Here is an 18331-nt window from a genome sequence, read left to right as displayed (position 1 = left end):
CAGTTTCGTCTTGTGCTTGACAAGGTACGGGCTCCATGCTGGGGCCGCATACTCCAGGATTGGTCTTACATATGTGGTGTACAAGATTCTGAATGATTCCTTACACAGGTTCCTGAACGCTGTTCTGATGTTAGCCAGCCTCGCATATGCCGCAGACGTTATTCTTTTTATGTGGGCTTCAGGAGACAGGTTTGGTGTGATATCAACTCCTAGATCTTTCTCTCTCTTCGTTTCATTAAGTACTTCATCTCCTATTCTGTATCCTGTGTTTGGCCTCCTATTTCCACCACCTAGTTTCATTACTTTGCATTTACTCGGGTTGAACTTCAACAGCCATTTGTTGGACCATTCACTCAGTCTGTCTAGGTCTTCTTGTAGCCTCCTACTATCGTCCTCAGTTTCAATCCTCCTCATAAGTGTGTGTGTGTGTGTGTGTGTGTGTGTGTGTGTGTGTGTGTGTGTGTGTGTGTGTGTGTGTGTGTGTGTGTGTGTGTGTGTGTGTGTGTGTGTGTGTGTATTCACCTAATTGTGCTTGAGGGGGTTGAGCTCTGGCTCTTTGGTCCCGCCTCTCAACTACCAATCAACTGAGTGATTACCTAAGTGTAGTTACAGGATGAGAGCTATACGCTCGTGGTGTCCCGTCTTCCCACTACTCTTTGTCGTATAACGCTTTGAAACGTCATGTGTTTCATTGGCAAGAGGGCTTCTATTGAAAGGGGCTGGGTTGTAGGCCTAGTCAGAGACCGGGCCGCGCGGACCATTGACCCTAGACCATTATCCAGTCGATTGTTAACCCGATTAACCCTCCAGAAGTTGATAGACCTTAAGCAACGTTGATAGATTTTTATCTTAAGATAGACCATAGAAAAAGATGATAGACCATAACACTAAACTTATATGAAGCTTAATAGAAGGGAAGGGAGATGGGAACCATCAGGAGAAAGCGCCAAGCCATTACGACTATATAGCACTTGGAAGCGTTATATTAGACTATATAAAACTATATGGAGCTTTTACACAAAAGCTCTCTTGGTTCTACTGTGAATAAAATAGATTTTCTTCAACTAATATCATTACCTGTCTCCTCTTACACTCTCACACTCACACTAACACTTACACTCTCACACTCACACTTACAGTCACACTCTCACACTCACACTTACACTCTCACACTTACACTTACACTCTCACACTTACACTTACACTTACACTCTCACACTCACACTTACACTCTCACACTCACACTTACACTTACACTCTCACACTCACACTTACACTTACACTCTCACACTCACACTTACACTCTCACACTTACACTAACACTTATACTCTCACACTCACACTTACACTTACACTCTCACACTCACACTTACACTTACACTCTCACACTCACACTAACACTTACACTCTCACACTTACACTAACACTTACACTCTCACACTCACACTTACACTTACACTCTCACACTCACACTTACACTTACACTCTCACACTCACACTTACACTTACACTCTCACACTCACACTTACACTTACACTCTCACACTCACACTAACACTTACACTCTCACACTTACACTAACACTTACACTCTCACACTCACACTTACACTTACACTCTCACACTCACACTTACACTTACACTCTCACACTTACACTTACACTCTCTCACTCACACTAACACTTACACTCTCAAACTCACACTTACACTTACACGCTCACACTCACACTAACACTTACACGCTCACACTCACACTAACACTTACACTTTTAGAGCATCTTACACTCAGAAACCCCTATTTCTTCCAGTCCTATTTGTAGCGTTATCACTTAAAATTCCTTGTCAATTAGACCAGTCTAATCCCTATTTTCCAATTACAAAAACATTCAGCGCCATTCATGTGTTTTTTTTTTTTATAAGCATTAACAACAAAATAAGTCTTGCAAAATATCCTCGTTCTATACACGTAACACAAAACCCAAACACTATTGTATAATTAGCAATATCCCACAGAAATTAGACGTGAAACCAGTTTAGGATTTAAGTGTTTTTCTGCACTAGGAAGTGCTGTGGTGGAGGCAGACTCCATACACAGGAACCTGTACACCAGTTGATTGCCAGTTGAGAGGCGGGACCAAAGAGCCAGAGCTCAACCCCCGCAAGCACAACTAGGTGATGAACACAAACACACACACCCCCTCCAGAAAACAGTAATTCACACGAGCCATAAATCGACCAGTGAGCCAAATGACCTCCTCGTTCGTCAATGAATCACCAGTCCTACAATTATCGTCTATATACGTCCAGTGGACAGCTATAATGGTCAGTTGGTACTCCTATAATAGGTGTGGGGAGGGGGTAAGGTCTCTCATTGTATATATATAGGAGTTGGATAGAATTAAGGGGGCGGGAAGGGGATATATGTTTTTTAAGGGGTAGTTAGGGTGGGAGGGGTGAGGTGGGAGGGGGGAATGGGGGGACTTGAAAATGGGAGAGGTGTGGGGGTTATGATGGAGATGGGAAGGGGGAGCGAAATGGGAGGGTAGATTCTTCGAAATGGGTTTACCTCGTTCTTGTTCCACACCTTGTGACCACTGGTTCTTGTTCCACACCTTGTGACCCCTGGTTCTTGTTCCACACCTTCTGACTCCTGGTTCTTGTTCCACACCTTGTGACCCCTGGTTCTTGTTCCACTCCTTGTGACCCCCTGGTTCTTGTTCCACACCTTGTGTTCCCTGGTTCTTGTTCCACACCTTGTGATTCCAGGTTCTTGTTCCACACCTTGTGACCCCTGGTTCTTGTTCCACACCTTGTGACCCCTGGTTCTTGTTCCACTCCTTGTGACCCCCTGGTTCTTGTTCCACACCTTGTGTTCCCTGGTTCTTGTTCCACACCTTGTGATTCCAGGTTCTTGTTCCACACCTTGTGTTCCCTGGTTCTTGTTCCACACCTTCTGACTCCTGGTTCTTGTTCCACACCTTGTGACCCCTGGCTCTTGTTCCACACCTTGTGACTCCTGGTTCTTGTTCCACACCTTGTGATCCCTCGTTCCAGTACTCCTCCCCCTTGTGAACCTTCGTATAACGAACCAACACATTTCCGAAAATTCGCTTCAGTCTAGAACCGGGATTGTAAAAAATTGTCTCAGCTTGCTGTAAAACATTATCCATAACAAAAAGAATTAGATTTACAACCTAGATAAGAATGCAAGGATCATCTGTAAGCCTGAATCAATAACTTCAGGAATACATAAGTAAGATTATCAGTAATATTACAAAATATTACTCCTTAAAATGATGGTTTGAATACAAAAATAAGCTTTTAAACCCACGCTGAAAATTGTCCCATAAAAAAATGAATTTAAAATTTCAATCCAAAAATGGTAGTTTCTTCTCTCAACAGTGAATTTAATAGAAATTATTAAATGTTTTTTCAGAAACTTATCATTCCACATATCATATCAACATTATCAATAATAGAAAAGATGCCGGACGAAATGGACAGAATCCCAATTTCGACCGATTTCTCGACGATTCATACTGGACAATTATGAATTGCTCCACTCTGATGATAAGAGAGTAGCACTCTCTTGCCTCACCGATCGCCCAGGAGCTGACTCTCTCATTAAACTATAAGTGTTGTTGTTGTTGTTGTTGCGAGTATAAATAAGTCGTGCAATGTGCAAATTGGATTTAGGTACTTCAATTATTGCAATAAATCATGATGTTGTGAGTGCATTTGTGGAGGTTGTGAGTGGTTCATGAGTTGGATAACTGATGAAAAGGTTGTGAGTGGCTTATGAGATAACCTAATTGATATACTTCATTACTACATAACTCACATCCATAATATAAACATTGCTAAATGTTCATCACATTTGACAATACACCAACACATTGAAACATACATTATGAACAACATGTATAACTAGAGCTTAATGAATGAGCTGGAGTATGTGCAACATATGTTGATTAAGCAACAAAGGGTTGCAAGATATTTGTTTTACCAGAATAGGTAAAATAGCCTAATTCTTTTGGACGCCAAATGCCTCTCATTCAAGCCAAACGCATTCTGTAAATATTTCTCTTGTTATCCTGTAAATGTTAGTGTGTTGACACAGCTGAGCTGGCTCTAATCCCTTCTCCTGGATACGACTAAATTATCCAAGGATAAATTAGACAAGGATAAATTAACCCAGGATAAATTAACCCAGGATAAATTAAACAAGGATAGGTTAGCCAGGGATACATTAGACAAGGATAAATTAGCCAAGGATAGATTAGCCAAGGATAAATTAGCTAAGGATAAATGGTAGCTATCAAAAGAATGTATTAAGTCCGTATGGCAATATAGAAATTCGCAGGGAAGTAAGGTTAGGATGGGAGCTGGGATACTAGGATAGGATATAGGCGCTGGGATACTAGGATAGGATATAGGCGCTGGGATACTAGGATAGGATATAGGCGCTGGGATACTAGGATAGGATATAGGCGCTGGGATACTAGGATAGGATATAGGCGCTGGGATACTAGGATAGGATATAGGCGCTGGGATACTAGGATAGGATATAGGCGCTGGGATACTAGGATAGGATATAGGCGCTGGGATACTAGGATAGGATATAGGCGCTGGGATAGGAGTCGGTAAAGAAGGAACTATATGCTTAACCACTTGGGCAATCGGGAATCGAATCTGGTGGATCAAATAAGCCTCTTTGAGCAGCCTTATTAATTACTTTCCAGAGATCGTTAGGCCTTATTGTTAGGGATGTGTTTTCCAGCCTTTTCTGACTCATGACTCACCTGAGTACTCATGACTCACCTGAGTACTCATGATTCACCTGAGTACCTAAAAAGGCTTAATGTCCCCCTTTGGTTCAGGAGGTAAAAGGCCCCCATTAAAAAAAAAAAAAAAAAAATACATTATGCCTACAGAATTGAATTTAAATTTTGCAGCCTAGTTAAACCTAGATATTCAAACTTGTACGAAAGAATGCAATAAAGATGTAAGATTTAAATGACAATAAATCAAATATATTTGTATTGCAATGAATGATGAAAAATTAACAATAATAAATAACAATACAATAACAGAAAAATGACAATAAATCAAATAAATTCATGTTAGAATAAATAACATCGAACTCGGGCTATCAACAACATAAATTTACTTTAATTCTTGGAAATAAAAATGAGCATCACTGAGATAATTGCGCTTATAGTGTCCTTATTTGAGGTGGTAATTGAGGTTAATTTTGACCTCCTAATTACCCCCTATTTGTAAAATCCAGTCGTTTTCTTGTTTTAAACAATTAATCTTGTTGTTGTTGACCAGACCACACACTAGAAATTGAAGAGACGACGACGTTTCGGTCCGTCCTGGACCATTCACAATCGACTTGAGAATGGTCCAGGACGGACCGAAACGTCGTCGTCTCTTCAATTTCTAGTGTGTGGTCTGGTCAACATACTTCAGCCACGTTATTGTTGTTGTTGTTAAGAGATTTGCTACCTGGAACAAAAAGTTCCAAGTAGCACGGTCTATGGTGAGCCCATTATATGTAACAATTAATCACTTATACAGCATTCAACCCTCATTGAACCAAATCCCAACTCGGCACTGGCAACAACAATTGTCTCGCTCAATTACTAGGCTTTCTATATTTGTCTCTTCTCATCACAACGTCGTACCATTGTTTTCTTTAATTTTTAAATAAGGTTTCAATGGAGTCATCTTCTTGCAAGTCCAATAATCCGTCTTGATACTGCAAAGTCGCCAAAGCCTGCACTTGGCCGAGTTATCCAAGGTGGAAAACTAATTTCTTTCAAATCGGAAAAGCTTTCAGTCAAAATCACAGACCGTTTTTGTCTGTGATTTATGCTCTCGATTTGTTATTTTAGGCTATGCTCCCCTTCCCCCCCCCCCCCACCCTCCCCCTTCCCTGGGTCCGCCGTTCCGAGAACTGGCCGGCGTTATTGTCCTGTCAAATGACGTTCTTTTTCAATTATGTTGCGGCAAAAATTTTCAAAATTAATTTTAGTAATTGAAAAGTACGTTTTTTTTTGTTCGATTAGTGAATATTAGAAAAGACGGCTGTACATGTATCGTATAATCTTCAAATTGCCCGGCGATGTCTTCATATTATCCCAAAAATCTTCAAAATGGCCCCCCCCCCCTCCTCAAATTTTCAAATTGCTTCTCCCTCCCCCTAAAAAAAATGTCTAATTGCCTCCCTCTGTGGTCCGTGGGCCTGTTGGGGTAATTCCTAACAGGCAGTAATGTGCTTTTTAATTCTTCTTTAAATATATTGAATTTATTTTAATTGATATTTATAATTACTTCAAAGTGGACTGTATTTTAATATTTAACTTGTTGGGTGTTTTACCTGAACACAATCAGGGGGGAGGAGTGGTATTTGTACATATTTTGAAAATACTACATATAAATATAATGTTATTAATGTTAAAATAATGTTACTACAGTATAATGTGTGTTAGTACTATTGTACAATTATAATGTTATATTGTAAAAATATAATAGGTTAGAATAACTTGATAAAAACATCAGATTTTATAAACTTGTTTCAAGTTTATAAAATTAAAAACAATTAAAAACTACTTGTTTCAACATCAGATTAGTTTGTCACGTGTGGACCGTTTGGTCCCGTTGGTTTGTCACATGTGGACCGTCTGGTCCCGTTAATGGCGGCTGTTAGGACAGCTAGAGCTTGTAGGGCGTCTGTTCAGCATGTTCAAGGTGTTAACAACTCTCTGTGATTTCTCTCCCATGATCCACACCTGCGAAAACATTACAGAGCACCAAACTGTACCAACAAGTGTGTTACATTACAAGGAAACTTTGTGTAATCTGTAACACCTGGCTTACCTTGACCAGACCACACACTAGAAATTGAAGGGACGACGACGTTTCGGTCCGTCCTGGACCATTCTCAAGTCGATTGTGAAACGTCGTCGTCCCTTCAATTTGTAGTGTGTGGTCTGGTCAACATACTTCAGCCACGTTATTGTGACTCATCGCCTGCACCTGGCTTACCCTTCCTAGGGGTGTCGTAGGGGTATCATAACCGGCAAATCCTCTACATAAACCTATTGGATATTAACTTAGACATATATATATTCACAAATTGTTTTACCGGGTACAATACTTCCCAAGTTTAACGAGATCTTCGGTTGATTGGAAACTTAATAGTTCCTTTGTCGAAGCTCGAGGAGAAGTGATCGAGATCTACTCGTGACAATTTGAGAGGAAGCTGCTCTCTGTGTCGGTTTGTTTACAATCTGACTCTGCTGCTACTTCTTCTCGGAGCAACGTCTCCCAAGATTTTGGTCCCAAATTCCTTGTCTTAGTGACTTGGGGATGTAGACTATACTTTTATTGATAATTATATTAGATCCAGTCATAGTGAACACTTTTTGTATTAAGTTTAATCACTAGACTGTGAGTTTAAGGATACTCCGAGCGGACAGCACGCTGGACTTGTGATCCTGGGTTCGATACCAGGCACCGGCGAGAAACAATGGGCAGAGTTTCTTTCACCCTATGCTCCTGTTACCGAGCAGTAAATAGGTACAGTACCTGGGTGTTAGTCAGCTGTCACGGGCTGCTTCCTGGGGGTGGAGGCCTGGTCGAGGACCGGGCCGCGGGGACACTAAAAGCCCCGAGATCATCTCAAGATAAGATACTTGAGGAGCCTTAAATGTTTGTTGTGTTGTGACGTCACGGATATCCCATTCTTTTTTCTTTTACTGGCTAACTAAAGTAAATTACAACATTTTTATGACGGTTAATATGTTAGCATATTAGTGTGTTATGTGTCGGGTTTCCGCCCCGCCCCCATGTTGAGGACCGCTGGTGTACACATCCCATTAGCGTGTGTGGCTCCTCGGTATACATATATACCGGCCTCTAACTGAAGACACAACATGTGTGCCGGGGAACGCGAAAATAGTCGACATCACATTTGCATCATGAGGCTGTTGGGAATTTCCTCATGAATGTCAATGAATTTGCGGCTGTGTTAGCCTGGGTTGTTATTGAGTGAGGTCTCTCTATATCCGCGGGGTGTCTTTTAAAACGTATCTGTATATATATATATATATATATATATATATATATATATATATATATATATATATATATATATATATATATATATATATATATATATATATATATATATGTCGTACCTAGTAGCCAGAACGCACTTCTCAGCCTACTATGCAAGGCCCGATTTGCCTAATAAGCCAAGTTTTCATGAATTAATTGTTTTTTGACAACCTAACCTACCTAACCTAACCTAACCTAACTTTTTCGGCCACCTAACCTAACCTAACCTATTAAGATAGGTTAGGTTATGTTAGGTAGGGTTGGTTAGGTTCGGTCATATATCTACGTTAATTTTAACTCCAATAAAAAAAAATTGACCTCATACATAATGAAATGGGTAGGTTTATCATTTCATAAGAAAAAAATTAGAGAAAATATATTAATTCAGGAAAACTAGGCTTATTAGGCAAATCGGGCCTTGCATAGTAGGCTGAGAAGTGCGTTCTGGCTACTAGGTACGACATATATATATATATATATATATATATATATATATATATATATATATATATATATATATATATATATATATATATATATATCAGTAGCACATCAGCAGCGCTTTTAAAGGGTTAAAGATTCGGCTCCCAAGTCCCAACTCTCTGGTTCCTCTTTACGGTAGAGTTTTTACAAAGGGTTTTTGTAAAGCACGTATTAGCAACTATAAATGTTTATAATACATAGATAACTGGGACAGAGAGACATGTCGTTGTTTATATTGCTAGATTTGAACAGGAACCACGTGGTTCCTGTTCCATATAGCCGTGGTTCATGGCTATATAGAGATAGGCACGAGTCTGTCTGACAATAACAAAAGCCATTTCTGACGTCACAGGTGTCCGGAACCCAAATCAAAACATTAGAACATCGACATTCCTAGGATAATTAGATATAAATTACTATTCTACCAAGGTAATATAATCCTAAAATACATGTGTTAATATCTGTGCATACCTATTTACTGAAAAAAAAATAACAATACCGAGAAGAAGAATAGTTTTCTGAATCCGTCTGAGCAGCTGAATCCGGCTATCCGGCTCACGAACAGGAGGCTGATGTTTACAAACCACACTCATCATAACATCGCCTTGAGTGAGCATAGGTCATCTCTCACGGAATTGAAGAGACTGAATTAGCATTTGTATTATGTAGTTAAGTTACATTAGTTTATATATTAGTTTTATATAGTTAAGTTAGTGGTAGAAGACGGTGCTTAATATTGGACAAACTAAAACAAATTGTTGTGAGTGGAAATTATTTTGTATCAAGGCTTCTCTACCACCATTAAAGACGCACCAAACTACAGTAACAATGCCAGCAACATCAGCAACAAAGTCAGCAACATTAGCAATGACAGAAGTAGCCTAAACATCAGTAGCAACAAAAGTAACACATCGACAAAGAGAGTAGCAGGAGTAAGAGAAGATAAACAAAAAAACAAAGTGGAGACACAGCAGGAGGATGAGAATGTGGAAGACACAGTTGAGAAAGATGGGAAGAAGATGAAGAAAGAAGAAGAAGGTAGAGGAACTTGACGGTAACTATCAAAGATATGATAGATGGAGATAGATTTTCTATACAGTTTGACAGGGGCTGATTGCCCCCTTGGTACACAACATAGACTCACAATATATAGCTCGCCTCTCTCATAAATCACAACAAACGACCCAAAAAAACTCAAAATTACCAAAAACCAAAATTCCATCAAAATGACAGTAAAAAAAACACAAAAATAAAAACCTCTGTGTCAGGTAAATACATCAATAATAAATGTGTATACAGAACACAGATTAAAAATACATATATATATTTTTTTCCAAAACGTGAATATTGAGTTTCGAGTTTAAGTTTAATTTTTGTTTTCAAGTTTTCCATATTTCCTTCCGCTACATAGCGGGAACTTCACACGACATTATACTCAAACTTTCTTCATTATAATGTAAAAGAAAGTTATTTTCTGGCAGAATATTAGGTAAAATAACACGTTGAATGGCATTGAATGTGTTTTATGAGAGAAAGAGAGAGAGAGAGAGAGAGAGAGAGAGAGAGAGAGAGAGAGAGAGAGAGAGAGAGAGAGAGACAGACAGACAGACAAAAACAGACCTTCTATGACAACAAAACATCCCTGGTTGTATAAGGAGATCAGAACCCATGATACAGAAACCCATGATGAAATAGGAACCAATGGTCCCATAAAAAAAGTAATATATAGAAATCAGGAACAAAAATGCTATTATCCACAATATGTTGGCCAGCAATTTATATGGCTCGGATCACCTGAAACATTCGTGTCAATGTGGTATTCCATGGATTGCATTTGTTGCAGTTGGACAGTTGATGAGGGGCTCGGGGAGCCTTCCCTATTATAGGGGTGTTGAAGGCTCACTAGGTAGAGATACCGCCCGCTGCGTTTGCGGTCAGAGGTTCGAGGCTGTGATGATCCAAGTGATTGAAATAATAACCAGTGATTGTATAGAAACTAGGGGAATATATGAAGGTTATCTTGAGGTTATCTTGACATGATTTCGGCTCTAGTGTCCCCGCGGCCCGGTCCTCGACCAGGCCTCCACCCCCAGGAAGCAGCCCGTGACAGCTGACTAACACCCAGGTACCTATTTTACTGCTAGGTAACAAGGGCATAGGTTGAAAGAAACTCTGCCCGTTGTTTCTCGCCAGCGCCTGGGATCGAACCCAGGACCGCAGGATCACAAGTCCCGCGTGCTGTCCGCTCGGCCGACCGGCTCCCGGTCGGTTATGGGTTGAGTAACTTTTAGCAGGTCGGGGTAAACTGCGTGTCTGGGGAGATCCCGGACGTCGGTTCGAGACCATCGCTCTGCTTTCGAAACCTATAAGAAATACCTTTGTCTCCGCTGTCAGTAAAGTAGAGGAAATTAGGGAGGTGGTGTATTAGGTGAGTACATCACGATGAGTACATCAAGGTGAGTACACATTAATGAGTACATCTAGGTGAGTACATCACGATGAGTACATCAAGGTGAATACATCACGATGAGTACATCAAGGTGAGTACATCACGATGAGTACATCAAGGTGAGTACATCACGATGAGTACATCAAGGTGAGTACATCACGATGAGTACATCAAGGTGAGTACACATTAATGAGTACATCTAGGTGAGTACAACACAATGAGTACATCAAGGTGAGTACATCACGATGAGTACATCAAGGTGAGTACACATTAATGAGTACATCTAGGTGAGTACACCATAATGAGTACACATCAATGAGTACATCAAGATGAGTGTACCACAATGAGTACACATCAATGAGTACATCAAGGTGAATACATATTAATGAGTACATCTAGGTGAGTACACAACAGTGAGTACATCAAGGTGAGTACATCACAATGAGTACATCAAGGTGAGTACACCACAATGAGTACATCACGGTGAGTACACCACGATGAGTACATCAAGGTGAGTACACCACAATGAGTACATCAAGGTGAGTACATCACAATGAGTACATCAAGGTGAGTACAGCGCATACTTACCTACAAGTAAGGACCGAAAACCAACCATCCTCATCATTAGAGAGATCTAACAGCCTCTCGAGTCGTTAAGGAACCTGTAGATGGCGCAGTTAATACTCTCGAATTCCACTTTGTCGTTCCACAGTTCGATCCCCTCTTACACTTAACCTCACCCAGCGGATTGTTGCGCTGAGAGAGAGAGAGAGAGAGAGAGAGAGAGAGAGAGAGAGAGAGAGAGAGAGAGAGAGAGAGAGAGAGAGAGAGAGAAATAGACAGATAAAGAGATCTGTTCTTGATTCTTCGTACTCCGAGGCATCAATCATTGTGTAAAAACAAGATATCAATATTATGTTGCACGAGACAATGCAAAAAGTTTTGACAAGGAATTGGACCAGAAACTGTTGGCTATGATGCCAAGCATTTCACATCTCAGGTTACTATCTATACGAAACAAGGCACTACTTTTCCACTACCTTCTGTGCTACCCATTTCTACAGCTCTAGCCCGAGCTGATGATGGCACTCTATAAAGCTTTTCAAGTACGGGAGGATATGCCGACTACCACAAGGTTCATTAATCATTCCTACCTCCTGGGATGGTCGCTGACAAGTTACATGTGAGACAGAGAATCATAACTAGGCTCCATAACCGGTCTATGGGAGCCGGTCGGCCGAGCGGACAGCACGCTGGACTTGTGATCCTGTGGTCCTGGGTTCGATCCCAGGTGCCGGCGAGAAACATTGGGCAGAGTTTCTTTCACCCTATGCCCCTGTTACCTAGCAGTAAATAGGTACCTGGGTGTTAGTCAGCTGTCACGGGCTGCTTCCTGGGGGTGGAGGCCTGGTCGAGGACCGGGCCGCGGGGACACTAAAAGCCCTGAAATCATCTCAAGATAACCTCAAGATAACCCGGAATCTGGGAGAGGATTAAGGCTAGATGGAAAGGAATCCTGTGTTTGGTGTGATGGGGAAATCTTCCGGGGGTTGAACTTTGAGTCTTCCATGAACATAAAAGTGTTATGTGGTGAGAAGATGGTATTTTACATTTGTTGTTCTTTTTTTTCTTGCTTCGTTCCCTCTTCTGCCGCTTGTTCTTATTCCTCCATTCTTTATTATTCTTTTCTTGAGATTTCTTTGTCTTTTTGGTAAATCCCTAACCACACCCCGCTCCCTCTATCACCACCCCTAACACCCCACTACCACACACCACCACCCCACTACCACACACCACTACCACACCACCACATTACACCACACCCCACTACCACACACCACTACCACACCACCACCCCACTACCACACCACCACTACCACACCACCACCCCACTACCACACCACCACCCCACTACCACACACCACTACCACACCACCACCCCACTACCACACACCACTACCACACCACCACCCCACTACCACACACCACTACCACACCACCACCCCACTACCACACACCACTACCACACCACCACCCCACTACCACACACCACTACCACACCACCACCCCACTACCACACACCACTACCACACCACCACCCCACTACCACACACCACTACCACACCACCACCCCACTACCACACCACCACCCCACTACCACACACCACTACCACCACTACCACACCACCACCCCACTACCACACACCACTACCACACCACCACCCCACTACCACACACCACTACCACACCACCACCCCACTACCACACACCACTACCACACCACCACATTATACCACACACCATTACCACACCACCACACCACACCCACACACCACTACCACACCACCACACCACACCCACACACCCCTACCACACCACACCACACCACCACCCCACCACACCCACACACCACCACACACCACTACCACACCACCACACCACACCCACACACCACTACCACCACTACCACATACCACTACCACACCACCACACCACACCACCACCCCACCACACCACACCCACACACCACCACACACCACTACCACACCACCACACCACACCCACACACCACTACCACCACTACCACATACCACTACCACACCACCACACCACACCCACACACCACCACACACCACTACCACACCACCACACCACCACCCACACACCCCTACCACACCACACCACCACACCACACCACCACACCACCACCCACACACCCCTACCACACCACACCACCACACCACACCACCACCCCACCACACCACACCCACACACCACTACCACCACTACCACACACCACTACCACACCACCACACCCACTCACCACCACCACACCACCACACCTCCCTACTCTCCACACACCATCAGGACACATCACCAAATATTCCTCCCGATAACACATAGCTCCTCCCAAGCCATGTGTTATCAACTGATATCAGCGATGGCCAATGTTAAGAAGATATCTACTGTTCTGGGATATATATATATATATATATATATATATATATATATATATATATATATATATATATATATATATATATATATATATATATATATATATTATAATTATAATTTTGTCGCGTGTATTTTGTCTTTCGGGTTTATAGGTATCTTTTATGTCTTAACACAAGATGCATCGACTATATTATTCCTTGCCAGGTGGGGGTTCGATCCCCCGCGATGACCCAATTGATTGGGCACCAATCCATCACTCTATCCTCAGCTTCCACTATCAGTACTACCATCCCAATCCACTCTTAGTCTATCTGCTATCCTCTGGTCAGAAGAGAAGCATCACACAGATCATACTTAGTCTATCTGCTATCCTCTGGCCGAAAGAGAAGACAAGGAAGGGAAAGAAAAATAGGGAAGATTGAGTCATTCAGGAGGAGGCAAATCCAGGAAGGAGTCATACTAGAGCAGGAAGAAGGATTAAGAAAATGAAAGCAATGAGTAATATTAAGGAACAAAAGAGGGAGAGGAATGAAATAAAAATACAAAACCAGGAGGAACAGGCACCGGAGAGGAGGGGCAAGAGAGAAGGAACAGGTTAGGAGAAACATTGGAACAGAAAAAAGAAGGAATAGAGTAAGAACAAAGAAAGAACAAGTACAGAGTAAGAACAAACAAAGATGAACAAGCACATAGTAAGAACAAAGTAATAGGAACAAACGCACAGTAAGAACAAAGCAAGAGAAACAAGAACACAGTAAGAACAAAGAAAGAGGAACAAGAACACAGTAAGAACAAAGCAAGAGAAACAAGAACACAGTAAGAACAAAGCAAGAGGAACAAGAACACAGTAAGAACAAAGAAAGAGAAACAAGAACACAGTAAGAACAAAGCAAGAGAAACAAGAACACAGTAAGAACAAAGCAAGAGGAACAATAACACAGTAAGAACAAAGCAAGAGAAACAAGAACACAGTAAGAACAAAGCAAGAGGAACAAGAACACAGTAAGAACAAAGCAAGAGAAACAAGAACACAGTAAGAACAAAGCAAGAGAAACAAGAACACAGTAAGAACAAAGCAAGAGAAACAAGAACACAGTAAGAACAAAGAAAGAGGAACAAGCACACAGAAAGAACAAAGGAAGAGAGAACAAGGGCCAAGAAGAAGGAGAAGGAGTGGACACCAACTGCCCCCTCCCCCCCCTGCCCCCCCTCACACAATGGTATGATGAATGTCTTTCATTGTACTGATCCTCAGTGTGTCAAGCTTTGCATTATCCTTCCCCCCCCCCCTGATGTGTAGGGACACGGGGGTACACTGTAGGGACACGTGGCTACACTGTAGGGACACGGGGACACACTGTAGGGACACGGGGGGGGCTACACTGTAGGGACACGGGGGACACTGTATGGACACGGGGACACACTGTAGGGACACGGGGGTACACTGTAGGGACACGGGGGTACACTGTATGGACACGGGGACACACTGTAGGGACACGGGGGTACACTGTAGGGACACGGGGGGTACACTGTATGGACACGGGGACACACTGTAGGGACACGGGGGGTACACTGTAGGGACACGGGGGTACACTGTAGGGACACGGGGGACACACTGTAGGGACACGGGGGTACACTGTAGGGACACGGGGACACACTGTAGGGACACGGGGGTACACTGTAGGGACACGGGGACACACTGTAGGGACACGGGGGGTACACTGTAGGGACACGGGGGACACACTGTAGGGACACGGGGACACACTGTAGGGACACGGGGACACACTGTAGGGACACGGGGACACACTGTATGGACACGGGGACACACTGTAGGGACACGGGGCCACACTGTAGGGACACGGGGGGTACACTGTAGGGACATGGGGACACACTGTAGGGACACGGGGGTACACTGTAGGGACACGGGGACACACTGTAGGGACACGGGGGGTACACTGTAGGGACACGGGGACACACTGTAGGGACACGGGGGGTACACTGTAGGGACACGGGGACACACTGTAGGGACACGGGGGTACACTGTAGGGACACGGGGACACACTGTAGGGACACGGGGGTACACTGTAGGGACACGGGGACACACTGTAGGGACACGGGGACACACTGTAGGGACACGGGGACACACTGTAGGGACACGGGGGTACACTGTAGGGACACGGGGGGGACACTGTAGAGACACGGGGGTACACTGTAGGGACACGGGGGGTACACTGTATGGACACGGGGACACACTGTAGAGACACGGGGGTACACTGTAGGGACACGGGGGACACACTGTAGGGACACGGGGGACACACTGTAGGGACACGGGGGTACACTGTAGGGACACGGGGGGTACACTGTAGGGACACGGGGGGTACACTGTAGGGACACGGGGGGTACACTGTAGGGACACGGGGGACACACTGTAGGGACACGGGGGACACACTGTAGGGACACGGGGGGTACACTGTAGGGACACGGGGGTACACTGTAGGGACACGGGGGTACACTGTAGGGACACGGGGGACACACTGTAGGGACACGGGGGACACACTGTAGGGACACGGGGGTACACTGTAGGGACACGGGGGTACACTGTAGGGACACGGGGGGTACACTGTAGGGACACGGGGGGTACACTGTAGGGACACGGGGGACACACTGTAGGGACACGGGGGACACACTGTAGGGACACGGGGGGTACACTGTAGGGACACGGGGGTACACTGTAGGGACACGGGGGTACACTGTAGGGACACACTGTAGGGACACGGGGGTACACTGTAGGGACACGGGGACACACTGTAGGGACACGGGGACACACTGTAGGGACACGGGGACACACTGTAGGGACACGGGGGTACACTGTAGGGACACAGGGGGGACACTGTAGAGACACGGGGGTACACTGTAGGGACACGGGGGGTACACTGTATGGACACGGGGACACACTGTAGAGACACGGGGGTACACTGTAGGGACACGGGGGACACACTGTAGGGACACGGGGGACACACTGTAGGGACACGGGGGTACACTGTAGGGACACGGGGGGTACACTGTAGGGACACGGGGGGTACACTGTAGGGACACGGGGGGTACACTGTAGGGACACGGGGGACACACTGTAGGGACACGGGGGACACACTGTAGGGACACGGGGGGTACACTGTAGGGACACGGGGACACACTGTAGGGACACGGGGGTACACTGTAGGGACACGGGGACACACTGTAGGGACACGTGGACACACTGTAGGGACACGGGGACACACTGTAGGGACACGGGGGTACACTGTAGGGACACGGGGGGGACACTGTAGAGACACGGGGGTACACTGTAGGGACACGGGGGGTACACTGTATGGACACGGGGACACACTGTAGAGACACGGGGGTACACTGTAGGGACACGGGGGACACACTGTAGGGACACGGGGGACACACTGTAGGGACACGGGGGTACACTGTAGGGACACGGGGGGTACACTGTAGGGACACGGGGGGTACACTGTAGGGACACGGGGGGTACACTGTAGGGACACGGGGGACACACTGTAGGGACACGGGGGACACACTGTAGGGACACGGGGGGTACACTGTAGGGACACGGGGGTACACTGTAGGGACACGGGGGTACACTGTAGGGACACGGGGACACACTGTAGGGACACGGGGGTACACTGTAGGGACACGGTGGTACACTGTAGGGACACGGGGGTACACTGTAGGGACACGGGGACACACTGTAGGGACACGGGGGTACACTGTAGGGACACGGGGGTACACTGTAGGGACACGGGGGTACACTGTAGGGACACGGGGACACACTGTAGGGACACGGGGGTACACTGTAGGGACACGGGGGACACATTGCAGGGACACGGGGTACAGTGTATACAGAGAGAGAGAGAGAGAGAGAGAGAGAGAGAGAGAGAGAGAGAGAGAGAGAGAGAGAGAGAGAGAGAGAGAGAGAGAGAGAGAGAGAGAGAGAGAGAGAGAGAGGGAGAGAGAGAGAGAGAGAGAGAGAGAGAGAGAGAGAGAGAGAGAGAGAGAGAGAGAGAGAGAGAGAGAGAGAGAGAGAGAGAGAGAGAGAGAGAGAGAGAGAGAGAGAGAGAGGGAGAGAGAGAGAGAGAGAGAGAGAGAGAGAGAGAGAGAGAGAGAGAGAGAGAGAGAGAGAGAGAGAGAGAGAGAGAGAGAGAGAGAGAGAGAGAGAATAAAGACCCATAAGAGCGTATATTGTGGGAATTTGCACCTGTCCTTCACTGAATATTTTTCTGTAGTCGAGTTGTGTTGAATTCTGGCGAGAGGAG

The sequence above is a fragment of the Procambarus clarkii genome, chromosome 31, assembly GCF_040958095.1.
Source record: "Procambarus clarkii isolate CNS0578487 chromosome 31, FALCON_Pclarkii_2.0, whole genome shotgun sequence".
NCBI lineage: Eukaryota > Metazoa > Arthropoda > Malacostraca > Decapoda > Cambaridae > Procambarus > Procambarus clarkii.
The sequence above is the reverse complement of the archived record's forward strand: the minus strand, read 5'-3'. Positions refer to the sequence as shown.